Source organism: Mustela erminea, chromosome 17 (genome assembly GCF_009829155.1).
Source record: "Mustela erminea isolate mMusErm1 chromosome 17, mMusErm1.Pri, whole genome shotgun sequence".
NCBI lineage: Eukaryota > Metazoa > Chordata > Mammalia > Carnivora > Mustelidae > Mustela > Mustela erminea.
The window spans coordinates 56,373,631-56,401,332 of NC_045630.1; the positions used below are offsets into that span (position 1 = coordinate 56,373,631).

Below are 27,702 nucleotides of genomic sequence, written 5' to 3' on the forward strand. Positions count from 1 at the left end.
TCAAAGGGCAGTTATGAACATCAAATAGTAGAGTTAGGATACTGCATGCAGTATTTTACAATGTTTAAAACTCTATATGGGGGTGCCTGGGGGCCTCAGTCGGTTAAGCCTCTGACTCTTTAGCTCAGGGTCGTGAGATCGAGCCTCCCATCAGGTTCTGCACTCAGCACAGAGTCTGCTTGTCTCTCTCCCTCTGCTTTTCCCCCTGCTTACATGTGCGCGCGCGCTCTCTCTCTCTCTTTCTCTCTCTCTCTCTCTCAAATAAATAAATAAAATCTTTAAAAAACAAAAAAAAACCTCTGTATGCTGTAAGCATTGATAGTGGTGATAATTATAAGCTTTAAGGAGGATTCTAATTAAAGCAGTAGTTCATATGGTCTTGGCCCTTTTATAACTTTGAAAAGACTATAGTGGTAGCCTGAGGAATTAGGAAGAGGAAAAAGAAAAGACACAGTGCATTATATCTCAATACTACTAACAGAAAATCACAATTTTATATCTGCAAGTAGAAAATGGCAAGGAAAGCACCAAAGAGTTTACTTCAGCAGGTCTTAGTCAAGAAAAAACTATTTCAAGTTCTTAAAAATCACATCAACTCTCCCTACCATTTTTAAACTTTAAACTATCTCCCTATACTGCTATTTCCACGAGCTCTGCTCTCATCAGAGGATAAGTGAATCAGCTGGCAGGCAAAAGCTTGAGTTCTAATCTCAGCTCTGACATGGGGGATTAATAAACAAATATTTGTAATGTTTTCTGAAGGGGAAAATTCTCAGTTTTTTTTCCTTAGTATTAGCAGCACATCCATATGTGTACTTGGACCCAGCATAGCATTGCATATTTAATATTGATGATTATATGGGCTTCATTACACAAATGAAATAAAATGTTACTTATAAAAATGCTCACTCTTCCCCCACTGTAATTTAAACACACTGCTAAGAGGTCATTTTTCAAGCCATTAGTGGCCTTGCAATTTTCTGAAACTTTCTGCGTTTCTCAGAAGGAGCACTCAGGTAAAATGTCTCAGTATGAAAAAGGGCTTTGACCATGCAAACACATCTAATTCTTAGTTGAAATCATGAAAAATCTCAATTGTACAATTTCCGAAAAGGCTCACTTAGCTAGCAGCATGAATGGCTTGTTCTTGTGCACGTCAACCCTTGATGCCTCTTCTACTAACCAGCAGGGTGCCCAATGCCAGCCTTCCCTGTGATCAAGATCAGAGGCCACCTACCCCTTAGTGACCGAAGGTGGCCTCTCAGGCACTAGCCACTATAACTCTATAACTGCTGCCTGGCAGGAAGATACAAGCATTCAACAGACCCACAGGCAACGGAGAACAGACCCCTCACCTATGTCTTTGCCCCACCAGAAATCCTAGGTTCTCAGAAAATGTCCAAAGGAGAGGAGGAATTTATTTCCCAGACCTTTGTTCAATGATTCAAACTGAAGAATCAATTTGAATTCTGGACTGAAGAGTATTCATCGCTAGTACCTGAGAAATTGAAGAAATGGGAGTGAGAAGAGTACTCATTGGGAGAAGAAGTATGGATATTCACATTTCTCCCTTAACTTTCCACCAGTTTCCATGAGGGGTTACCTCAGACTCTCCTCCATTTGTGAGGTTTCTGCTAGTCTGGTTCCTCACAGAGCTTCGATGGGCATCCAGTGGTTCCTAGCTACCAGGAAGCTTCTGGTTCATCATTTGGTGGGGCTTCTTGAAGAAGAGAGGCAAGATGAAGCAGCAGCATCACCTCTACTCTGCTTCTGAAAGAAAGCCAGGCTGCTCCTCACCCCCTCATCTCTGGGTTGGCGGGAAGAGGCAACTAGATTGCCACAAGTTAGAACAGGCTGGAGAAAAAGGTCAACACACGATACATGTTCTACTCTGCTCAAGTAGGTGTAGGTGAGGTGAAGACGAGAAAGGAAGAAAGTGTTCTTTCAACATGCAGACTGCATTGGTATAAAGTAAACCCAGGTAACTGTCCAACCCCAAACAGGAAACATAGTTCAAAAAACAAAACAAAAAAAAACAAAACAAACCAAACTAAACCAAAACAAAACAAAACAACCCTGGAAATGTGTACTTTATTATTTTTTTTTAAAGATTTTATTTATTTATCAGAGAGAGAACAAGCACAGGCAGACAGAATGGCAGGCAGAGGCAGAGGGAGAAGCAGGCTCCCTGCCAAGCAAGGAGCCTGATGTGGGACTTGATCCGAGGACGCTGGGATCATGACCTGAGCTGAAGGCAGCCACTTAAGCAACTGAGCCACCCAGGCGTCCCTGTACTTTATTTTTAAAGAGAAATCCAAACTAGTCTTCTTGAACTGCCTTCAGAGGTGGCAGGGGAGTCCACTGAAGACCATCTTCTAAGGGGAGATGCCCCTTTCCACACAATTGACCACCTCGAGCTTCCAAAGGCAACAGCCAGTGATAGCAACCTCATTGGTATGCACCAAGATGGTTCAACATCCAAACTCCGGGCGATCTTGTGAACTATGTATCAGGGGAGGAAGATGGCTATTTTCCTTTATATCGTACTTTTAAGAACTTTGAGTCATTTGTGATTCTTTCTATATTGCAGCGTGTGTGTGTGTGTGCACGCGTACACGCACACACGCGCCCACCCACTTCCCTCTCTTTCATCCTCAATTCAAACCTTAACCTTTGATGTAACATTTTTGCTCCTCATCAGAATGGAAAGAATGAGCTTCACAGAAGCAACTGAGTTGGGAGAATAAAAAAGATGACATCACTTCAAACGTGGACTTGCCAGAAAACTCTCCTTTCAAGTGCTCCCCTGTGTCACCAGCCAGGGACCCTCTACTGTCCCTGACCGCTGCATGCTGCCCCCGTTTCATAGCTTTTGATCACCATTTGTTTCATGCCACCGTTCATAACATCCCCCATGTGTATATGTGTGTGTGTCGCACTTGTGTACTTTTTAAAGTTCCTATCCGCGTTCACTTTATAAACCCCCAGGTGAATGACAGGAATTCATTAGCATCCATTATTAGTTTGATAATTCTAAATAAAGTCAATACAAACATTTACATAGCATTTGCCCAGGAAGAGTATCAGGCCTGAGAATTTGAGGCCATCTGCTCCTGTTCCTTCTGACACAAGAAGCCTCAGGTACAGGCAACAAGAAAGAAGGCCATCGGGGTGGGGGGGTAGTGTGGAGGGGTCCTACTACTAGTATATGTCTCTAAGACACAGAGTTAAAAGTCTTCAAACTCTTCCCTTTTCACAATTCATTCAGGTCAGACGCACACTCTTTTAGGAGGTGTTCATGTATCATGTGCCCCACCCCTTTCCCCACTGATGCAAACACAGAGCAAACACAGTGAGAAAAAACCTGCCCTGGAGTCAGACTGACCTGGGTTCAAATCCTACTCAGCCACCACTCTGGTCTTCTTTTTGTCACCTGACTTTTCAAAACTCTGTAGCAGAAAACCACCACCATTGTATTTGCTCCTAAGTCTAAAACATGGACTCTTGTTCTGTTGATGCTACTGGTGGTCCCCGGCATGGATGCAGTCAGTTGGCTGGTTGGCTGTGTGTGTGTGTGTGTGTGTATGTGAGAGTGTGTGCTGGCTCAGCTGGGAGGTCAGCTGTCCTTTCCTCTCCCCTTCCCAGCAATCTCAGGGACTTTCCGACACCACATGTCTCTCCACATGGTCTCAGCACAGGAGCTCTCCAGCAGGTAACTAGACTTCTCTCCTGGATGACTCAGGACTCCCAAGACTATAAAAATAGAAGCTGTTAGGCCTAATGAAGGCTTAGGTCTGGAATTGAAACAGTACCTTTCTGGCCATGATCTATTGGTTCAAGTCAATCTCAAGGTCTGTGAAGATTCAAGGGGCATGAAGGACACCGCAGGTGAGAGTACAGAAGGTGGAGTCATTTGGGGCCACCAACAAAGAAGACTACCACCACCACTTAACAAATCCCTTAATCTATACATTTTGATGAAACATGGTTTTCTCCATCCATTGGAAAGGAATAATAATATCCTCATTTTTATGGAGCTCTAACAATTAAACATTATAAATGTTAAAGGCTACCACTGGCACTGATACCTAGTAAACACAGTCTCTCTTGTGGTTCCCAAAGTCCTTGGATGACCCAGAAATTTGTTAGCCCCTATCTATCATGATCTACCCTTCCCATGAGGGTGGTGTCACCATCCGGGAAGTTGTACCAGTGTCTCGTACCAATTCAGGCATTCTGGGAGCACCTGGTACTAAGTTCTTTGTACTAAGTTGATTGAGTATATGACCAATGAAATTGGTCTACACTGTCTCCAAGAACTCACTTCCAAAGCACACGAACAGATTGCGCTATTTCACAAGAATTTCACAGATGCGAATGAAAAGTTATCAAATTCAACGTCATGAGCAATCACAGCAGTATGGAGTTCATCTTCACCTCTTTTTAAATATAGTATATATAGCAAATTTCCCAAAAATATTTTGCCAGATTTCCACTGCCTCAATTTTAAAACTCAGGCACACTATAAGTAATATGTAATCCATATGTCTATGATTCATTTTTACCCAGTTCATCAAAATGCTGTTTTTGTATTAAATGTCAAAATGCCTTTTATGTCTTTATTTATGAGCCCTTTAAAGTTGTTATTTTAAAATGATGGTAGAACATGTTTTGCCAAATTCAAAATTTACAAAGGCATTTGTAATTTCATTCCAAACATCAGCTTCTGGGAGAGTTCATTTGTTTATACTTGGGAAAATTCCTATTTTTTAGATACAGACTTTAAAAGTTTTCTTTAGATACTCAAAATTCTCTTCACCTTCGTTTTAAACCTATGAATGAATATAATCAGTTATGTGTGCATGGAGAATTTAGAAAACCAATATGCGACCCACTGTCCCTCTGAAGGAAAACCTCTGTCATCTCATTCTACCTCAACTCTGTACCTTGATGAGAAAAAGAGAGAGAGAGGGAGACTGCCAGATGTTACTTATTTGTAAGGGGGAAAATAAAGTGCAGACTTCCTTCTCTCCAGTTCTAGACTGCGCACACTTCACTACATGGACACTGTAAGTTCATCTTCCTTCTGACGTCAAACTTCATCAAACCCTCTTCCCCTGTCTTTCTAATTTCTATTATTCTTTACCCTTTCCACTATGAGTTTTAAAAAATGCTAACAATCTGGGTGCCTGGGTGGCTCAGTGGGTTAAAAAATGCTAACAATCTAAGGGACCTCTTCATGACTCAAATTTCTATGATAAGCTAATTGCAATTTGAATTAAAATAGAACAAATATATACCCTAAGGCAGAGCGTTACGTTAATAATAATAATAATAATAATGGTAATCTATAAAAGTCAATGCTATAGAATTTTAAAATGCTTATGTTTCAAATAAGAAACGCTGAAAAAACAGAAGAAAGAAAATCTGAAAACCAAGTAAGGTCTATGACCTCAGACAAATCAAACTCTGAACTTTATTAATCTCTAACATGAGGGTAATGAAGCCAATACTACCCCCATCATAGACTTATTATGAACATCAAGTGAGTAATATAACATTTCATAAACTACAGGCAATACTGGTGATAATAATTAAATATCTGATAGTAGCTATTACATATTTTTATCTCAGTTTCAAATATAAACTGATGTAAATCCACTTTCTCCCCTAATTATCCATTACAGAGAAAAACTATTTACAGCTAACCACCAAAGAAACTATGGACAATTAGCTTGCCATAACTTCGAAGATCACAGATGTGAGGCCTTATAAGCTGATCTGCTCAGGTTTGAGCTCTCTCTCCCAGACCCACGGGTTTGCTAATTCCAAGTCACCTGCTGAGGAAAGGACAGTTGTCCATCCCTTTGTAAGGAAAATGCCATGGCCTACATGGCAACAATACTCCTATGTTTAATTTGTCAAAACGTAAAACACTCCATGAACCACATTTATGGGTTTGAACTGAGACACCTCCTATTGTTAGGCTCTGGTGGGGAGGGCAATCATACAGTGAGAGCCCGGAGCTCAAGTGGAAAACCACCTCTAAAATGGAAACACGAACTAGGATCAATCCAATGCGAGGGATATTTTCCAGTAAACGAAGTCTGCTTCCTTAGTAACTTATCAAAACAGAATAGACTCTTTCCATTCTTGTCTCAAAGAATGTAAGGAAAAAACAAACAGGCTACCTCCAGAGGTAGGCCGCTTCGCTGGAAATCAGACAAAAGCAAATCCTACTGCTTATCCAAATTACTCCTGCACGTAGGAGGAACATCACGTTCCCATACCACCGCAGAGCTGACCGGGTGTTAATTTGAATTTTAAGCAGAATCAAGCTTTTGCTCAGGTCCATCCCACCTGTCAGCGGATAGGAGTATAACAAGATAATTACTTCCTCTTATTTCAAAATGCCAGACACCCAAGACTTCCATGGAAAATGAACAGAGCACCTGTATTACATTTTATTCTCGTAAGTCTGGGGCTGAGGATCACGGACGTCCCCTTATGTTATTCAGGGAAATGGTGGTCGAGGACATGCAAACCCTACAGAAAGGGAGAATGGCAGTGTGTGATGACTCCTGAAATATACTCGGGGAAAACTTCCTCAAGAAGCAAGATGACATTGTAGATCATTCGTTCATGTTAGCAGCGTTTCCTTGGTAAAACAGACGAGGTTGAAATCCAAGGTTATTGAAGAGAAGGAAACTGGCCATGCTCCGCGCCTGCTACAAAACTGCTGTTTAGTCCCTCAAAATGCTACAGATTTTAGATGTACCCCCTGCTTGTGTTCCCTCTCTCGCTGTCTCGGTCAAATGAATAAATAAAATCTTAAAAAAAAAAAAAGATTTTAGATATAGTAGGATCTCCTTTAAAAGCCACACCCAGAATTTTGGCTTGACATAGCACGGGGTTCCTCGCAGAAGAGCGCGAGATGATTTAAATCTTACGAAAGATTTGATCAAGATCACAAACACATGTCAAATCTGCCCAGATCTAGACGATGGAAAAGTCTGGCTGTGGGTGAGGGTGTACGTGTGTGTACATCTGTCCCTCTGCACAGCGGGGTGCCTGGATCTGTCTGACGGGGCATGGCCTTTCACCTCAGGATCCGTCTAGAATGTTTAAAGATGCCTATTTGCTTTTCAGATTCGTCCTGAAAGAATAGACCTTAATTGATATCCAACAAGATCTGTTATCATGTAGCGGTGGTTTCTCGGATTTGGAAGAGATCTCTGAGTTACAGCAAAGGAAATCTCGGGACAGTCCCCAGTTGGCCCCTTTAGGCAACACGATGGCAATTATCGCACCACCGCCTTCCCCCGATCCTGGATTTCAATCCCTGCTCATCTGGTCATCGGACATCTACCCGAAGATCTTCCCTGGAGTATGGAAGGAGTGGGGAAAGGAAGGAGCCACATGGAAAGGTCACTATGACAGGCATGCACTCCGTGCAGGCTGGGACCACCTCGTTCCCTGTACAGGCTGAACACACCTTAGTGCACAGTGTGACAAACGTGCAGGAGAGGCAGTCCGCTGACCGAAGCAGGGCACGAGATTCAGAGTCAGGCAGCAGAACCGGATTCAAATCTCAGATCTGCCTCTCTCTGCTTATGTGACCGATAGCAGCGTGACACAGTTTACAGAGGTTACCCTATCCCAGTCTCTCAGTTGGAAAATGAGTTTATTGAGGCTCAGGTTATCCTGAGGGGTTCAGTTCCACAAGCCTTTGACTCCAGATACTTAAAAGAGATCATCAAAAAATAATATTTACAGGATCTTTCCCATTTGGTGAAGAGAAAAACATCACATAGACACGGGGCCAGTCTTGGAACAGGAGGCGGAGCACGGCAGGCCCCTGGCAGGACAGACCGCTGGCTCTCTGACCCTGAGTCATGTGGTGACCCGTCACAAGGACTCCATTGAACTTCCTCTGCACCCTGCATTCCATCAGTGAAATGGGGGAACATGACCTGCCTCTTCGGGTCTGAAAATGTCAAACACAGCAGCACACTCTTCTGCCTAAAACTCCCAGGGGCTTCCCATCTTCTTCGGGGTAAAAGGCAGAGGTCTCACAAGTGGCTGCGCATTCCTATAGAGCTGACCTCTTCTGCACACTGACCTCCCCCATCCCTCCCCTCTTTCCCTAGAACACGCCAGGCTGGCTCCTTCCTCAGGGTCTGGACATTTCCCCTCACACCCAGCCCTCAGGACCCCCCCCCCCATGACTGCCGCCGAGCCTCCATCAAGTCAAGTCTTTGCTCCAATGCCACCTGCACGACTTTTCTCCTCTCGTCATCTAGAGCTGCAGACCCCCCTACCGTAGCGTTCCCGCCACAGCAGCTATCACCTTCTAAAATGATAACTATTTTTATTTATTTATTTTTAAAAGATTTTATTTATCTATTTGACAGGCAGAGATCACAAGTAGGCAGAGAGGCAGGCAGAGAGAGAGGAGGAAGCAGGCTCCCTGCCAAGCAGAGAGCGAGATGTAGGGCTTGATCCCAGGACCCTGGGATCATGACCCGAGCCAAAGGCAGAGGATTTAACCCACTGAGCCACCCAGGTACCCTAAAATAATAACTATTTTTAAATGTATCCTATTGTCTTAACTCCCTACACCAGAGCAAAGACTTCAAGAGGGCAGGTTTTTATATCGATTTTTTCCCTACTGTATTTCTGTAGCAGAGCGGGGACTAGGGATGGCTCAGTAAATATTTACAGAATGCACAGATTTGTTGTAAGGCATCAGCACATGATCTGCAAAGCACAGTGCCTGGCACACAGTGAGAACTGAATAAATGAAAGCTATTCGTTCTAGAGGGTGGTAACCAAGGGTAAGATTATAATCTTTGTAACCTTAAAAAAAAAAAAAAAGCACATGCACGGTTTTTGACCAGTCAGTGATGCAACTAACACCTGGGTTTCCCCAGGGTACTAGAAGGCCGCTGTTGCTTTGTTGGGCCTTGCAGTGACTCATCTGCAGGCCTCAGGCACCCCAGTTTCTGCATCTGCAAACAAATACAACAACATCTACCCTCCAGGGGAGAAAGAAGCTAGGGAAAGCTCTGTTTGTCACCTGCTCTGCAATCTGGGGTGGAAAGTATCCACAGCATGATTTAAAACACTGGGTAAGATTAAAAATCAGAAAATGTAGGGATCTGAAGGGGCATATACACCCCAATGTTCATGGTAGCAATGTCCACAAAGGCAAACTGTGGAAAGAGCTGAGATGTCCATCCACAGACGCAGGGATAAAGAAGATGCAGTCCATACAGACAATGGGATATCACTCAGCCATCAGAGACGATGAGTACCTACCACTTGCAAGGTCGTGGATGGAACTGGAGGGGATTATGCTGAGTGAAATAAGTCAATCAAAGAAAGACAATTATATGGTTTCACTCCTATGTGGAATATAAGAAACAACACAGAGCATCACAGGAGAAGGGAGGGAACACTGAAAGGGAAGTCATCAGACGGGAGAGAAATCATGAGAGACTCGTAACTCTGGGAAACAAACTGAGGGTTGCTGGAGGGGAGGTGGGTGGTGAGTAGGGGTGACTGGGTGAAGGGCATTAAGGAGGGCACGTGAGGTGATGAGCACTGGGTGTTATATGCAACTGATAAATTACTGAACACTGCATCTGAAACTAAAGATGTACTTTATGTTGGCTAATTTAATTTAAATTAAAAAAATTTTAAAGGAAAAACTAAAAAAAAAAAAAAGACTATGCTGTTTCTGCCTACCAAAGGCATTTTCTGGCTGGCACTCACATACCACCTAAGAGGGTTTCAGCTGCATCCTCTTCTTTGGGTCAAGCAGCAATAAGGGAAAACACAATCAGACTTTCTGGGGGAAATCTGAGCACCACAGTTGCCCAGTGGAGTAAGTCACTCTTTCATCAGGGTAGAAAAACACAGGGAAGGATATAGTGCTAGTCTCCTGTTCACTAACTGGGTAGCATTCCTGCAGGAAAGAGGTTAATAATTACACAAGTAATTAACATGTCCTTGATTTTCATACTCTAATCCTATAGTTGGAGGATTTCAACTTTGGTCCCAGAGTCTGTGGGAAGAAGAGAGCAGAATGACAATGACTGTGATTGGTGTTTGAGAGGGGGCTGGGCAACCAGGAGATGGCCCTGGGTTTCTAACCGCTTCCTAATGAGGTCCAACAACAACAGATGAACATTATCAGAGAACACTCTAGGTTTTTTTTTTTTTTTTTTTTTTTTTTTAAACAATGGAGTGCTTTGCAGGTATTTGACCCCCCGATCTTCCCAAAACCCCCACTCCCACCTCTTCACGCCTGCACGCAGTAAATTTGGTGTCACTGTTTATTAAAGATAACTAATGCCCTAAGTCTTTATTTACTTCTGTTTATTGCTATTTTAGCAGAGTCACTGGAGAGCTGCTATGTTTCTGGTCCACTCGGGTTCCTTAATCACTGTTAGTAGGTAAAATCATCTGTGACAACTAATCCAAAAAGCAGATTATATTTATTTTGGCTACAGTGGCTTGCAATTCGTTAAAATCAACAAAGCCTTTTCATTAGCCCCCTGCTGATGTCCTAAAAACAGACATTTCAAGAGTCTCAAAGCACTGAGCTACACATATGCAGCCAAGCTAATTCTGACAGATTCTCAGTGCCATTCTTAACACAAAATCTTATTAAACTAACAAACAAGAAACAGAACCCCTCTGCTTTCAAACAAAGGCCTAATTAACATGCCTAAACTCCAAAGTCAAAATCATAGCCACAAAGCTTCCTGAATGTGGAAGCAAAACAGAGACTGTGTCATTAGTTAAGCAAGATTTACCAAAAATCGGGAACTTTTATTTTTATTTATTTATTTATTTTTTAATAATGTGGTAAAGGATTAGAAAGCAGAACCATGGTGCCTGTTTCTAGACAGTTCTGCGTGGGCATTCTGGTCTTCCAAAGCCGGGATTGTGATGAACTGGCCTATTGATGCACATTACAAATCTACTGAGCAGAGGATCAAGGTCTTATTCTGGGGTTGCCAGAGATTAGAAACTGCTGCAGCATGTTTAAGGACAACATCATTCCATCAACGTCCCCTGTGTCATCCCTTTCCTACCCTCACTCCTGAGACCACACTCCTGCCTTTCTCAGGCATGTCTCCTTTACTCGCTACCATCCAGCTGTCCATTGCCAAGAATGACCTCTTTCATACAGAATGGGATTTGAGGGCTCGATGTCAGAAATGGGGGTGTTCCAGGAAAGATGCTCACCGTGGGGACTCAGCCATCACTGTGCCACCAGGCAGCGGCCATAATTAATGAAGGTATCAAAAGGTCTACTCAAGGAGCAAAGAAGGTAGACAATGATTTATGTTTACCTGAGAGGAAGATTATTTAGGTTTGCAAGAGCTTTCAGAATGAGCAAGCCCAGAAATATTTAGATATGGTGTGGGTACCTCTCCAAGGCTGAGGAGAAATTCAAAGAATGGGCAAGCAGATCCAGAAACAAAGGTGGGGGGCAGGTTACGTGCATAGGGAGATGTGCTCTCTCCTGCTTTTCCCTCCATGGCTCTGATTGGAGAGCCGCTACGATGGCTGTATCCCTATGACTGCTACTGCAATGGAATTATTTGTTGGCAGCCCCCCAGCAGAATCCTGAACATTGTCGAGGATGATTACCAGATGGTACTTCATACAAGTCTCTGTCCTAATGCATGGTTTACCACCGGTCAATAGGGGAAGATGAATGCAGCCCTCCAGAGCCAGGGCTTGCTTGGCTCTGAAATTCATATAAGGGATGAGGGCATCGGGCTGCCCCCAAGACAAAAAGGTCCAGCTCGTCTCCACCAGGATCTCTACCCAGCAGCCCCTTCAGCCAACTACTTGAGCGTCCTCTGGTTCATTCCATGAGCAAAAGATCTGTCTGTTAGAGCAGATAATAAAATCCAGCCTAGAAGGAAAATCCACATACAAAGCTGCTCTTGAATCAGAGTTTTGTCTACAGGGAAAAGTGAGCCACATCTGATACACAAGTTATCATTTTGGCTCTCCATAATTAAAACTATTGTTGCCATGGCAATCCAAGGAGGGCGGCAAATACGGGAAAGGCTCATGTCATGGCTTTTTTGTTGTTGTTGATACAGTGTGTAGCCCCAGCCTGGGTTTATTGATGGCAGGGCAGAGATGTGATTTGGGCAAACAGCAGAGCCACATGGGTAAGGTGAGAAAATTTGAAACTCAATTATGTACCCAAGATACTGTTTTCAATTGTCCCTCGGTCCCCGGCCTGCCTTATTCAATAGATAATAAAAGTGCACTGTCTTCCTTATGTATATTTACATCTGGCAGCTCTCCCCAGCACATGTCAAAGCTTCCTGATTTTCTTCTCTATCATCAACCCCTATCTAGAGGATTATACTCGAGAAGATTTCCAGGTCATCGCAACAGGTCACTTTTCTGAGCCACCTTATCAGGGAATAGGAACCACATGCGGTTCTCATGCAGGGAAACAAAGAATCCACTTGGTTTTGTGATTTAAACAGGACAGCAAAACAGCCTTTATTATTGTTGTCATACAAAACATGTTGAGACCAGCAAGACAGCAGCCCCGAGGACTATTTCAACTTTATACCTCCTAAGGTCATTCTCAAATAAAAGAGAATACGCCCCTCAGTTTTTGTTTTGGATTTAGGGGGTTTGTTTCGTTTTGGGTTTTTTTTTTTTTTTTTTTTTTTTTTAAAGCAGGCTCCCTCTTTTCCTGGTTTGTTTAAAATGGGCCTGCTGTTCAACATTCACGATCTCCTTGGGACAAAAGATTCCAAGCCAAGCAAGAGAACAAGGCCACACAAACAACTCTACACCCTTTCAGGCAACCCTGAAATCCAGTACACCTCTATGAGCAAAACCCAGGAATGAATGCAACAATGTTTCCCAGGCTTGTCAGACCCAAAGGGCATCTCCGTCACTTGTTACAGTACAGAGTACCAGGCTCCTGCCCTGGGGACTCAGCTTCAGCAGCTCTGGGCACCTCTGCGAAACACCAAAACAAGAAGAACGACTGTAGGAAACACTGAAACAAGATGGACGCCTGCAGGAAACCCTGAAACAAGATGGACGCTTGCAGGAAAAACGAAACAAGATGGACGCCTGCAGGAAACCCTGAAACAAGATGGATGCTTGCAGGAAACACCGAAACAAGATGGACGCTTGCAGGAAACACCGAAACAAGATGGGTACCTCTGGGAAACATTGAAAAATAAGATGGACACCTCCGGGAAACACTGAAACAAGATGGAGGCCTCCAGAAAACATTGAACACCAAGGTGCTCTGAGGGACACAATGCCCCTTCATCAAGGAGTAAAGAATTAAATTTAGAGTCAAAGAACCTAAGGAACTGTTTCTGGCTTGTTCTGCTAAACAGCCAGCTTCCCACCCAGGCAAACTGAGAACACCCATGGAAAGGAGTTATTGCATGTATATTCACGAGGTTCCTGCACTCCTCAAATCCAAATACCGGGAGGTTTGGTAATGTTTATTCGCCACGGAAGGGGAGGAGAGGAAGTTCAGATGGGACTTTTATTTTTTAACTAAAAGTAATAGGAGAGAAACTAGCCATTTAAAACTCAGGTGAATGAACTGGCTCCTTTGGTGGGGGGCGGTGGTGGGAGCTGAAAGGGACACCACACTCACAGTAATAGTCTGAGATGCCAAAAAAAGAAAAAAAAAAAAGATAATGATTCACTTAATGCCCGGGACAGTAGCTCAAGATGTTGAAAGAAGCATGTAATATTTCCCCTGGGGGATCTGAAGGTAGCAAGGTAGGTGACAAAAAGGCTGGAGGACAGAGGTCGAGAAGGGAGCTTTCATCTGTTCAAATGAGTAGCCAGAGAGCAGGCAGAAGGCTGAACGCAGCCGCTGTCACCAAGCTGGCTCCCCCCAGCCAGAGAATAGCTCACCACAATTACTCTAGCTCATAGATGCTCTGCCTCGCTGGAATACAACTTGTTGGGGGATTAGTGTCTAGAGAGAAATTCTCAAGTAAGCTTTTACTAAAGGACCAGATGCCTAGCTATGGCAACTGCTTCTTTTTAATTCCAAAAGCAATCTGTGCCATAACCCAATAGTTCTGCCCTCTGATAACAGAGTAATATCTAATACTGTTCCTGAAATTTTATAGACATTCCTCTTTCTAAGGACATGAATAGTATATATACACTGTTCAAAGGCTCCATTTTTCTCTTTTGTAGCAAAATGGCAAGAACCTATGGGAGAGCAGAGCCTGGGGCAATGTTCCTTTTTGCTTTAGAAGCCACCTGCTAATCACCTGCAAATAATAACCGACTACAAGGGAGACAGCCCAGAGATGGCCCCTCACCACCGTGAAGGGCAAGGGTTAAGTAGAAACAAAGTGAGGGAGGCTTTCTTGGCCTGAGGGGGCTCTGCAGAGTGACCATGAATGCTTCCCCAAGGACGGATGCAAGGGGCCCAAGGAGCACCAGTTAAAGATCAGAGGCAACTTGAAATGGGCCAATGAGCTGGATTTTTGAAGTAGAAAGAAAAAAAAAAGGACGCCTCCAGAAAGGTAACACAATCTCAGCGCCAGCAGGCTCTTGGAAAGTGACTTGCTCTGCTCTAGGCTGCTCTAGCCCCTCTCATCAAGCTGCTTGCAGAGAAAGAATGGCGCTCTTTCTCTGGGCGGCAAGGCCAGCGTCACACTGGACAATGGCATGACGAAAATGGAGCTGCCGGATCATTAAGGAGAACACTCGCTTCAAACAGGATGCGGCAAAATCTGACTATTCTTTAAACCGGGAGAACCTAGGGCAGACAATTCAAAGGGCATTAAAGGCTTAGGAAAACTGTAACTGAGAAGTCGTTAAGGGAAAAGAGTTTAATCCAGTTCCTATCTTTAACTGAGAGAGAACTCAGGCATACAAGGGATTTTGATGGAATGAGTATGAATAATTATTTTCCAGCTGCTGAAAAGTCAAGGAGAAGAAAAGGGCCCACACTAGTCTAGCTGAAAAAAAAGAGAAAGTCTTGAACATCTTCATGTGGCGCCTCATGGTGGCTGTGGAATCTCTTCCTGTGCACTGTAATGAACTACAGAATAGATACTCGTTGATCTCATAGCACTGAGGGCTTTTCCTGCATGAAAATTGCTGAACGGCTTTGAACTGAGACTTCACTGGCTCCACAGTGCCTTATGGAGCCAAACTTCCCTTCATCTTCCATCCAGCTCTCCCCTCTTTCTCCTAGATGAGGTCTCATTTTGTTCTGCCCCTTCCCATTCATCCCGTCTGCCATTTTGATAACAAGGAAAGGGGGGAAAAAATGAGTCTTTCTCCAACTACTTCTCAAGATTTACTACCATGTGAAGTTCATGGCATGTATCTCCATTACCCTGTTCACCTTGGGGCTGCCACGGCCCAATGGAAGCATTTCTTCTCCCTCTTGTCCAGTCTCTATGTGCTTGGATGTCTTTGTTGACTTTGCCATGCACGTGGAAGATTCCTCAATCTACTCTTTCTTTGCCTTGAATCTACCAGGCTTGGTGCCACTGAGCAGCCCCAGGTACTAGAGTACATGATAGATTTTGTATCTAAGACTTAAAATAACGGTCTCCAGTAAACACAGCTCCCGTGGATATCCACTGATTAATGAATGGAAAAACAAGACATGAAATATACATACAATGGACTATGATTCAGCTTGAGAAGAGGGCAAGATTCAAATATATACTACAACAGGTTCTTTGAACGCGTTATGCTGAACGAATAAGCCAGACTCAAAAGGACAGATACTGTATGTTTCCACTTACGAGGTACCTTGAGTAATCAAATTTCACAGAGTCAGAAAGTAGCATGGAGGATGCTAGAGGCCGGAGGGGGCGGGGTGAGCAATCACTGTTTAATAGGGACAGAGTTTCTGTTTGAGATGATGAAAAAGTTCTAGACATGGGTGGTGGTAAGAATGGACTGTTGCCAAACCATGCATAGGTACTTAATGCCACTGAAATGTACATTTAGCAATGGTTAAAAGGCTGGGGGGGAAAAACAACCATCCAAATCTGTGTATGAATGCTCAAGTCACACCTAAATCAAGCCTGACTATACTTCGTTTCAGAAAAAGCATGGCAGGCTCTGTCACCAACTGAGGGTGAAACTTAAAAATTTTCCATTTCCTTCCTTCCTTCCTTCTTTCCTTGTTTCCTTCCCTCAAGAGATATTTCCCAGCAGTCACTCTGTGCCAGTATAGTAATCAAAGATGGGACCAAACAATTTCCAGGGGGTGCCTGGGTGGCTCAGTCAGCTAAGCATCCAACCCTTGGTTTGAGCTCAGGATGTGATCTCAGGATTATGAGACTCAGCGCCACCTGAGGCTCCAGGCTTAAAATTCTCTCTACCTTCCTCTTCCTCTGCCCCTCCCCTACCCTCTTTCTCTCATACAAACTCTCTCTCTCTCTCTCTTAAAAAAAAAATAAATAAATAAAAGTAAAAAATATATTAAAAAATAAAAAAAGAATTTCCAATCTAGAAAGCAACAGTCAAGAAGCAACTATAATGTCCCTATATAAGTTAAGAAACATACAAACGTTTGGAAGGCAAACCTTTCCCAGGAAGGGATGCCTTAAATAAATGGTTTTTTGAGCACAGACCGAGAATTTGAATAGGAGTTAGGAAAATAACAGACTGTATAGAAGAACATTCCAGACGGTGAACTGCAGGTATGAAGGAGAAAGAACAGCCAGGTGTGGGGGATATCCATAAAGCAGTTTGGCTTGGCTGGAGTAGAGGGAGAGCAGAGAGGCTTGTGATGAGGCCTGCTCAGAGGTGACATTAAACACTTTAGACTTTTTCCCTGAATGCCAGATGAGAATCCTGTACCAGGTCTCTTCCTGGACAACATTCAACTGCAAAGATGCTAAATGTACTCCCTTTCCAAGCACAACTGTCTTTACTGTTAGGCCACCATCCTCCTGTGTCCTCACAGAAACTGTGCCTGATTCCCCTCGCCCCAGACACCCCCCACACACCATGTCATTCTTACCCCCCCACCCCCGCCCCAGTTATTAGGCCCCTCATGGCTTCCCTGGCTCTCTCTCCTGTCTACATCCAGGACCGATGTGCCCACCACTGTCCTCACTTCACAAACACGCTGCCAAGTTGATGACGTAATCTTCCTCTCTGACTCACATTCCCTCTGAAGAACCTTTCTCTGACTCACTTCTCCCTCTTCATAAATATCCTTCTTCTTCTCCTGCCACTTTAATCTCTTCTTACTGTCTCTTTCAGATCTTCTGCGGCCTCCTCTGCATCCACATTGCTCTTTGGCCACCAAATGCCGAGGAACATGTGAGTGCGGCCCATTTCCAATTCATTCTGTCCAACTTCACCTGGGCCTGCCGCCACGAATTCGAGGTGATCCACTCATCTGTGCCCAGTGCTCTCCTGGGCTTGCTTCCTTCAGAGGTTTATTTGGAATTATGCTCTCCTCAAGCTCCTATCCCCTTATTTAGAGGAAATGGCTCTGTACGCCATTTATTTCGTGCGTTCCTCCAACCTGTACCTTCTCTTGCCTTCGCTATCCATGGGTTTCTGCAAATGGGCTTTGTCTTCCAGCCCTTTTTTTTAAGGGAGGAAGGGACTTCTCTGTATTCAAGTGCAATATGACCAAGAAGCAGAACATGGTTCTTGCCCTTATAGAAATTTCAACCTAGTCAGGAACACGGTCCCTATATACTTTGTTGTTTTAGGATGAACACATAGCTAGATCGCTATCTATGTCATTAGAACATATATCACTCTATGTCATTATACAACACACTTTCCACTTTGTTGCCTTAGGATAAGCCTGAAATGGTGCCAGGAAAAATTTCAACATCAAGGTTTCTTCTCGCTGAAGAATTCAGGGGAGGCTGCAGAAGAGAGACCGTGTGTAAGCTGGTCTTGAAGGGTATTTGGGATTCCATGAGGCCCGACAAAGATTTGTGGAGGGGTCCCAGAGAGAAGGAACCACAAGTGTGAGGCAAGTAGGGCAAACACACAAGGTCCCACAGTGGTTCTGTGTTTTCTTAGTGAAGAACAGAAGAACACGATGGTGTGTGAAAACCAGAAGCATGTGATGAGACAAGGCTGTGGAGATTTCACTGCCACGTTGGTCAGATTCATTATATATAATGGGATATTATTCTGGAGTGGACTGCAATGAGCCTTGAAAGTTGAAAGGCTGAAGGCCAAGTTCAGCGAGCAGGCACCTATCACCATCTGGCCCCAGAGTAACTGGAGGAAGGCACATGGGTATGAAGGACGATATGCACATTCCTCCCAACCCTCAAACACAGATTCCTGTCCCTCTTTGTCCCATCCCCAACCTTGTAGGTCGAGGGGTTTCCCACCCTTATTGAATTATGATTTAGCTTCTTTAATCGCACACTCAGAGGTTTCATTTTCTTCAGCTTAAAATTACCTTTCCTGTCCGTAAAGTAGTATCTACTCTTTGTGGAAATTTTGAGAAATCCAGAAAAATAGCTCTCCTCTGATACTAAAAATGGTTTCCCTTGACCCACACCATGAAAACACATGGCGCTTCTTACCCTGTCCCGTCAAACATACTGCCATCTCCAAGTGGCCAAGTCTCCTTAGCTTGCCATTTCCCTCAGCTGGAGCCCTAGCTACCACTGCTACCTCAGCTTAAAGGTTCACCTCAGATGTCAACCCATCAGGAAGCCCAGCTGCACTCCCTTCCCCCTCCACCCTACTGATCCAGGTATCTCTTTGGGATTCTCATGGCTCTGGGGGTACCTCTTAGTAAGAGTTCTTACCCAATGAAATGGAAATATCCACTCTGCAGACATCATCACAACTAGTCTATGAGCTGTGGGGATCAAGTATTAGGTGCAAAAAACATGTAGGAGGCTTATAATAAAATTACTACTGGTGTTCTTTCTTTTGAGGGAGAAGGATCAAACTAAGCAAGACAGAAAAATGTGAAGCCACAAAAAATAAAACAAAAAGTATTCAACCACTTCTCCTTGACAATAATCGAAAGCAAAATGAAAAGGTAAAAATGAGGAAAGATTTTTGTAACATTGAAAAGGGGTTAATGTTCTTAGTGTGCAAGAAGTTTCAGCAAATAAGGAAAATGATGACTATTTCAACAGGAAAAAACTGGCAAGAGAGGGACGCCTGGGTGGCTCAGTTGGTTGGACGACTGCCTTCGGCTCAGGTCATGATCCCGGAGTCCCGGGATCGAGTCCCGCATCGGGCTCCCAGCTCCACGGGGAGTCTGCTTCTCTCTCTGACCTTCTCCTCGCTCATGTTCTCTCTCACTGTCTCTCTCTCAAATAAATAAATAAAATCTTTAAAAAAAAAAAAAAACTGGCAAGAGAATAAGAAAATGCAAATTCACTAAAAAAGATACAAACAACCAATAAAAATTAAGATATTCAGCTTCATTGATAGCTTTTAAAATGCAAATTAAAATAACTATAATACACCACTTCCCAATAATAAATTGGTCAAAAATGTGAGTCTCATAGCACTCTGGCTAACTAGGAAATGGGTGTTTATAGAAGGTTGGTAGAAGTGGTATATTATATAATTTTTAAATTATCCACCAACAATTTATTGTAAAACTACTCCAGCTCAGCAATCCTACTTCTAGCTCTCTCTCCTATGTAAATAAGAACACAAGAACTAAGGACGGACATAGCATTACAGAAGTAGCACCCAAACCGAGCTAAATGTTCATCAATAAGAGAAAAAGCAAATAGAGTATGTTCATTTAAGAGGATGTTAACTATTGACTCACCTGAAAAGATGCATATTTATGTAACAAGTAAGTTGCAGGCTGATATGTGGCATGTTGCATTGCTTTAGTTGGAAACAAAACTAGTTAGATAGATATCTCTATAACCATAGGAATATGTAGAAAAAGCTATTAATACACTGTGAATACTGACGACTTCTGGGTGTGTGTAGTAAAGGAAAACTATGCTTCATCCACCAAGTTTCTCTGTTTTCCCCCCAACAAAATATATTTTTTAACTTTGCCATATGTATCTTTATCTTTAGCACTTTGCATTCCTCACCGTAGATGCTCAGCAAATGTTGGTCAAAGAGAAATAGTTTCCAGATGATCATGAATTCTTAGAAATCTATCAATTCCCATCCATTTGCAAACCTAGCATTGGCCATAGATCACCATAGACTTGTTATGTTTGTTTCCTGCCCGAATTATTAATAGTATCCCCTTCACTCCCAAAGTGATCAACTGGGATGAGAAATTACATGGTTACCATTATAAAATCTCACAGAAGCCCGTGGTGGTGTTGATTAGCAACTCCTTCCCCAAACCCTCCCCACCTTATCTTCATAACGCCCTACTCTGTGCCCGCCTTTATTTCTCTTCCCTTTCCAGTTGCTCATTGGCTCTGTCACAGATTCTTTTTCTTGGTCTTCTCCCTAACGCTTACTTTTTCCCTAAAGCTCTTCTTTCTCTGCCTAATCCACGTGATGATGAATATTTTCTCACGACCACGCACACTTGTTTTCTGTATTTCAGTCTTGGACTCCTTCTCTAAGCTGATCTGCTAAGGGAACCTCGTCCCTTAGATTCCCCACACCCCAAATTTTAATTGTCTACAACCAAAGGAGTGCCCTTCTCTCTCCTAAATGATCCTGCTTTTATTAGTTCGGTTTCTCAGAAGTGCTCCAGGGGGCGGGTCCTCGCCGGCTGTAATGTCTGCAAGGAACAGCAGCAGACCAGAGTGAGCCCCTGGGGGGAACCGCCTGAATCCTTTACTTGGCGGGAGTCCAGCACTTCTCTGGACCCAGTCTCCCCATTTAAAAATGTGGTAATAGGGAGCACCTGGGTCGTTCAGTGGGTTAAAGCCTCTGCCTTCGGCTCAGGTCATGATCCCGGGGTGCTGGGATCGAGCCCCGTGTCAGGCTCTCTGCTCAGCGGGGAGCCCGCTTCCCTCCCTCTCTCTCTCTCTGCCTACTTGTGATCTCTGTCTGTCAAATGAGTGAATAGAATCTTAAAAAAAAAAAAAAAAGTGTGATGATAGTTAGGGCACCTGGGTGGCTCAGTGGGTTAAGCCTCTGCCTTTGGCTCAGGTCATGATCTCAGGGTCCTGGGATGCAGCCCCAGATCAGGCTCCCTGCTCAGCAGAGAGCCTGCTTCTCCCTCTCCCCCTGCCTATGCTCCCTCTCTCACTCGCTCATTCTCTCTCAAATAAATAAAATCTAAAAAAATAAAAAATAAATAAAATGGGATAATAAAAACTACTTGTTGGGGCTACTTTCAGGATGAAATGATTCACCATATTTGGAGCACTTAAAAAGTGTGGGGGCACATACCAAGAATTATAGACGTGTAAGCTATTATTCTGTTTTAAAGTTTTCTATCGTGAACGTGTATTAGAATAATAATAACGTGTGTTAAAAATAGCCAGCGGCTCCCAATGATTTCTCCATCACCGAGAACCAGGTACGTAACATAATGCCCTGCTCTTCAATAACAGAGAAGCCTGGTCCTGGAGTAAGCCTGCCCTCTGGTATGTGTCCTCTCACGCCTTCCAGGTCTTAAGCCTCACTCCCGCCCCTCCTCTCCGTGTTTGTCTGGTCTGTCTTTAATAATCGGCTCTCAATGAAAAAAAGCCCCAATTCTTAGCACTTGCCAATTTCTGTGGAATAAATACTCTTACCATGGCTGAGATCAAGCAACCAGCACGACACCATGGTACACGCCCCGGGGAGGAGATGGGCAGCACAGGAGAGCCGCACCGGCACCGATTTTCCCCATCCGGATAGGACAGACACGCCTCAAGGGCGCAGGTGACTGATTGCAGTGCAGGAGGGGAAATAATCAGGAAGTGAGAAGTTTTCAGTATTCATTACTTTTGTTTTTAATAGAATAAATTTATTGTAAGTTTATGTAATTTAATATTTAATCATATGTCATAAAAGCTGGTTCCTGGAATTTCTAGAAGTATCACAACTGGCCTTTGGGGGTGTACGCAAGCTCCAGCAGGCCACTGAGCCCCTACCTCGACCCTTCTCCCTTCCACTCCAGCTTTTCCTCCCTCGTGAACGGGGTCTCCCGGCTTCCCTCCACTGACCCCTGGCCTCCGCACCTTGCAGTACAAGATTACAGCCCCCACCTGCCTTCCCTTGCCTGGTGATGTCAGCATTTTTTGAAAAAGAGGATACGTTCAGCACCTAAGTATGTATATTTCTTATCCTTTTCCCTGATTATCTGTGTATAATCCTTTCTCCCAACTCCGAATTAGAGCGTATTTGTTTCAGCCCAGCGGTTATCGCCTGAGGAAAAGGAGAGGGACTGCGCATTTGAGAATCATTTGAGAACCTGGAGGCTTCTCAAGCTTCACGTTCTCTGGCCTCACTGAGGCTGTTACTTCGTCGCCGGCGTCTGCCTCACGCAGGTTTAGGAAGTCACTATTGTGTATGTTACAAGTCTGAGCACAGTGAATGCCTAGCACATAGTAAGCACTCAGTAACTACTTGCCTAGTGAAGCAATCCGACATTTTAGAAGAAAAGTTCAAATTCTGTTAACTAACGTGCAATTACCTAAAAAGGCGGATTCCTTGTCAAGGTAGGTTTTTGGCTTCTTATGTTGAAGTCAAAGAAACAACAATATAGTCTTAAAGTATAATAGTGAGAAAACAGGTTAACAAGTTAGGGTATTCTTTTTGATAAAGGCAATGGAAGAAATGTCTGACCAGAGGCCAAATATCTGCACAAGCACATAACCACTCAGAGGACAGCCACTGATGCCATTATTAACTGAAAATGACTGTTTAGAAATTCCGGCTGTTACCTTGGACACCTTGGAGACAGGTAGATACATACACATTTAAGTATAAATACATATGGCGTGATCATATACTCACTGCGAAACATTTTTAAACTCCAAATGTGATGGGGAGAAGCTAATTTCATTAGAGATGATATTTAAGGAGCAAATTGTTTTTCTCCTGCTTACTTTGAAATAACATCATAATAGTCTCTCACAGACCTCGACAAAAAAAAAAGGGGGGGAAAGAAAGAGAAGGCTAATGGACTTTATGTTCCCATGGAAATTTTGGATGTCATTAAAACAGTCAAAGATAAGCACGTAAGCAGTAAGGCATAAAACCTATATTTCAGGACCAGAACTGCAACATCACATCCTTTCTGAAATTAGAGTAGGGATTTCAGATTATCATTTATTCAAATCATTTGCATTCCCTGGGCTCATATCCAGAGGCAGAAGTTTCCCGAGAGGCAGTTTCAAGCCTCGCTGAGGCAACCACCCTAGAGACAAGCCACACTTGCAAACTCAAGGGCTGTAGGAGTGGGTCTTCCTCTTTTAATTGGTATTTATATTTGCCCCAAGAAAGAAGACTAGTTTCCAGGCAGTCTGTTTAATGAAGAAAAAACTCCAAATTTTTGGCCTCGCTTAGCCAGCAGTAAGCTTTCTGCTAATCCTGTCATAAATAAAAACCACTGACAAAGACATTAAAGATGGAAACAATAAAATCGTCAGGAAGGGCAGGAAAAAGATTGCCATGATATTCCGTTTCAGATTGCAAAAAAAGGTATTAAAATCCCAACCATACAAAAATAGACTTGCACAATGACTTTTTTTTTTTTTTTTAAGGGAGGGGGTGGATTACTCCCGACTTCTGAAGATGAGTGTCTTAAAGGTTTCATTGATTAGTTGATAAGTTTGCTGGTGAATGATTAGTCGATTAGTCAGAAAGGTTTGAATTAGTTACTAGAGCTCTGCCTCCCATGAATAAAATGCGGGAGTGTTCCCTCTCCTACCCTCTGTGACAGATGATATCTGTTTTCTCCTGTGAGTTTGAATTTAAGAGCCACTGAAGCTCAACAACAGTATATTTTGGCTCAAATGAGCTGAAAATTGCATTCAATTTGAATTTCAAAAATGGAGGGGAGGAAGGGGTGGGGGAGACAAAAACCCTCAACACTCATCAAGTCTCCACACTTTTCAACTACTTCCTGCTGCTTAGTTGCATTCCGCCAGGCTGAGGACCTGAAACCAGGATGTGCTACGGGGAGAAAGCATCCCTGGATGTCTGCCCAGTCTGAGTTTAAAAATAAACTTTTAATAGTCAGGATCAAAGCAAACCTCACTTCTACGCACATGCTTAATGCAGAATGCGACCCACCGAAGAAATAGATTTATCTTCTCCAAACTCAAATTGGCCTGCCTTTTTTTTTTTTTTTTTTCCTTATGTACTTTGGAGGTGATCAAGGTGAAGGTGTTTTCCCTGGGAAACTCTAGAAAGGTAAATTCGTTTCTAAATTAAAATTAATTCCTATTCAGCTCACTTAAGACCCTCATTCCTTGTCACTGGGGTTTTTCTCCGTTCACCTGCCTCCCATGACAAAGCAGATGTGTTCTTGAAAAGTTGAGTGAGTGGACATTGATTTTTCAAATCAAATCATATTTTGAATGCGCGAAGAAGAGAGTTGGTTATTTAAAGAAATCTTGTGATAAATTATTTTATAAAGCCAAGGTATTTTTAGAGTGCCAATAACTGTCCCTTCATGCAAAGGCACCCTGAGCATGAATTTTGAAGCCCATTCCGCTTCCTTAAAGCAGGGCATACCCGCAGTCTACCAGAAGCAGATTTAAGTATCACCAGTAATTAAAACTAAACCGACGCCACACAAAACAACAGATGATATCTCAGAATCCTATAACTGAGTGATTTTGGGCCAGAACTCCGTTTTATGATAGTTTGAGCTGAAGGAGCAGAGAACACCGAACTCATTTCAATCCACTTCACACATGGAAACATATTCTCCCATTGCCTAAATTATTCTCAATTTGCAAATTAAGCAACTCGGGTGCCATGAAAAAGGTAATTCCACTTCTAAAGTGCCATTTTCCACATTGAAGCAAAAATCTGCCGAACGCTGTTCAGAACATCGGACTTGCTGCAGCGGGCTCAGTCCTGAGCAGGACAGAGAGGCATCGTGGGCGGGGGGCGAGGGCGCACGGATTTCCCGCATCCCTACTCCGCAGCAGCCTCTGCGGCCGGGAAGGGGGTAAAAAAATGAGTAACTGATATACCTCAGAACAGCTGACCATTTAGGGTGGGGGTCTGTCACCTTCCCCAGGCTGTGGACCCCTTTGAGAGTCAGATAGCAGCAGGGGCTGTTTCCACCTAAAGACCCCTCCACCCTAATGGGGGCTCAGAAACACAAGAGGCTGACCTGGGTCTGGTGCACCAACCGAATGACAGGAGGTGGCCCAGAACAGGAAGATGATTTTCCTTCAAAAACGATGTGAAAAAAGACTTAACGTTAACGTCTAGGAATACTTGTCAAGTACCGGGAATTTACGTGGTAACAGAGTCATACCAAGTACCTTCAGTAAGTTCACAGAAGACAGAATTAGGAAGAGAAGGCGTCTTACAGGACCCGACATAAAGACAAATACTGTATTTTGCTTTTGGTGCATCCCCAGAGACCAGAATCAAGAAATAATCTGACCCTGAGAGCCAGGCTTAAAGGTCAAAATAGTAAATCAATAAAAACAGGTTACTTCCAAAAGGAACCCCACGATCACCGTGACACACACTCAGTAAAGTCCCATTGGTCGGAATATCCCCTAAAACACTCTAAAAGCATGAAAAATGACATTTTTGCATTTTAAAAGACAGAATGAGAGAAACCTAGGAGGCTCTCCATGTGCGTGGCTGACGAGCTGCGTGCCAGGACCACCGTGAATCACAGCTATCAAGAGGGCACTTAACCCTATAATGTGTACCACCTGGCATTACATTATATCATTTTCGAAATGAACATTAATATCTCCTACTCTTGTAGGGGGACAGCTTACCTTTCAAACTGCAACAATGTTAGCGTAGGATTTTTTCCTTACATCTTCATAATTTAATATTGTTTCATTGATGAGCCAGTAAATTGTCAGCTCTATTCATTTATGTGACGTGAGCAAGGATCCAACCCAAAAAAAGGAAAAAAAAAGTGAGGTCAATTTCCTTGGCCGCCGCATTTAATAAAATCTCCCAGGCAATCGAGTTAAGCACACTTTAATAGCTATGGCTTCGCATACCCTGCCTTTAGCAAGTCTTTGATTTTCCTATATATAGACTCAGAACCGTCTTAACACTCCAACTAAGGTCCGGTCCTCATTTCTTATTTTAAGTTTTCTTCTTTCTCAGCTTCATCAGATTTATTAATCTTTAGCTCCTCTCTTATTTATAGGCTCTGGTTAGGGTTTTAATAGCAGTTTCCATGATAACTCCCATTTATAACTTTCAGAAAAAACATTCTAACACAGGGACCAACGGATTCTCTGCTTATTTCACATCAGACTCAAAATAGATGGATTTCTCCAAATATGAGGGTCCGGTCAGGTATTTCTCTTACCCTCAGAAAGATAAAAGAGAGCAGGTTGAGAAGCATGAGTGTCCTGATGGGAAAAACATGACGCTTCTGTTTTAAATAACTCCTCAGCAGGTTTTAGCCAAGCATGCCTTTCAAAATGCACTTCTGTTCAAGACAGAATGTTTATCACGAGCAACTGTTAGGTGGAGCCCTATGAAGCTATCCATGTTCTACCGATCTTGATGGACACACAAGGAACTTCCACGTGATTCAACGGAACATCTCTCCCATCTTTACCCTCCTCTAAAAGACAACTCTTCAGAGCAACCATGTGGCCCCTTTGGACATCCAGGGAAATTCGCGGTGGGCTTGCAGCCCAGGGAAGAGGGAATGAGGACAGGAAAGGATGTGAGCAATGGAGAACTGGAGGGCCTCCGACAATTTTATTCGGTAGACACTCCAGTGCAGTTTAGTAAGTGAAAGATGTAGAAACTCATTCATCAGGTGGCAGGGGGCCCTTTTCGGTCATGCCCCTTGAGGCATGAATGTGGTAGCTGTAGCCTTTGGGGAGTGAACACTTCAAAGAGATGCCTGAAGATTCTCCGAGGGGCTCTGAATCACATGCATGGAAGGCACACCTCACACTCGCAGCTTTTGCCCTTTAAAGAACGAAGTTAAAAGTAAAACGCTTGACAATTAAGCAAGTTGAGGTTTCATTTCCAACTTCACCTTAATACCTCCAGACTACAACAAAGCAACTGGAAGCCAACTCTGATCCTTTGCCTTCATGCTGAAGAGTAACAACGTGATTACTGGAAGACAAGGGATAATCTGGAAATAAATTCTTAGACACAGTGAGAGCCAAAGATCTACTAAGCCCAGAGACCAAGAAGGTTTGCAGTGGAGACTGGAAGTTGGCAGAATCTAGAATTAGGAAAGAAAGGTGCTTTTCAAATAAAAACAGGAGCACATTTCCAGGACAACCAATAAGCGAGAAACAAGGTAAGATGACTCGAATGTGGGAATTCAACCCTATTTATTTCCTGGGACTGTGAACACAGGAGACCTGTTAAAAAAGCTGTAATTTGTTTAAGTCTAAAGAACCATGAGGAGAGAACCCACCCAACAGACACCATAGGGTAAGAAGTCTGAGGGGAACTAATTTAGGTTGTTACTTTTTTTTTTTTTTTTTAAGGAAGCGTACAACTCAAGAAGTACAAGCATAACTTGGAGATACCACCCATGGGTTCCACACCACAACCATGAGCAAGAATTGCAAGGAAGCGAGTCAAAGGGATTTTTCAATTTCCCTGAGCATATAAAGG

General features: G+C 43.3%; 1 protein-coding gene across 13 annotated transcripts in view; it reads right to left on the reverse strand.

Moving 5' to 3' along the window:
• ESRRG (estrogen related receptor gamma) overlaps positions 1-27,702 on the reverse strand; it is a 624,049-nt gene that overhangs the window by 416,573 nt on the left and 179,774 nt on the right. For 7 of the 13 annotated variants that reach the window (XM_032317731.1, XM_032317734.1, XM_032317730.1 and 4 more), the window contains exon 2: positions 25,869-25,960. The exons of 5 other annotated variants lie outside the window; for them this stretch is intronic. The gene's annotated coding sequence lies outside the window, so the exon portion shown is untranslated. Of the gene's footprint in view, positions 1-3,812; positions 3,938-25,868; positions 25,961-27,702 lie in introns of those variants that run through there. One more of the 13 variants, XM_032317742.1, reaches the window with a different exon arrangement.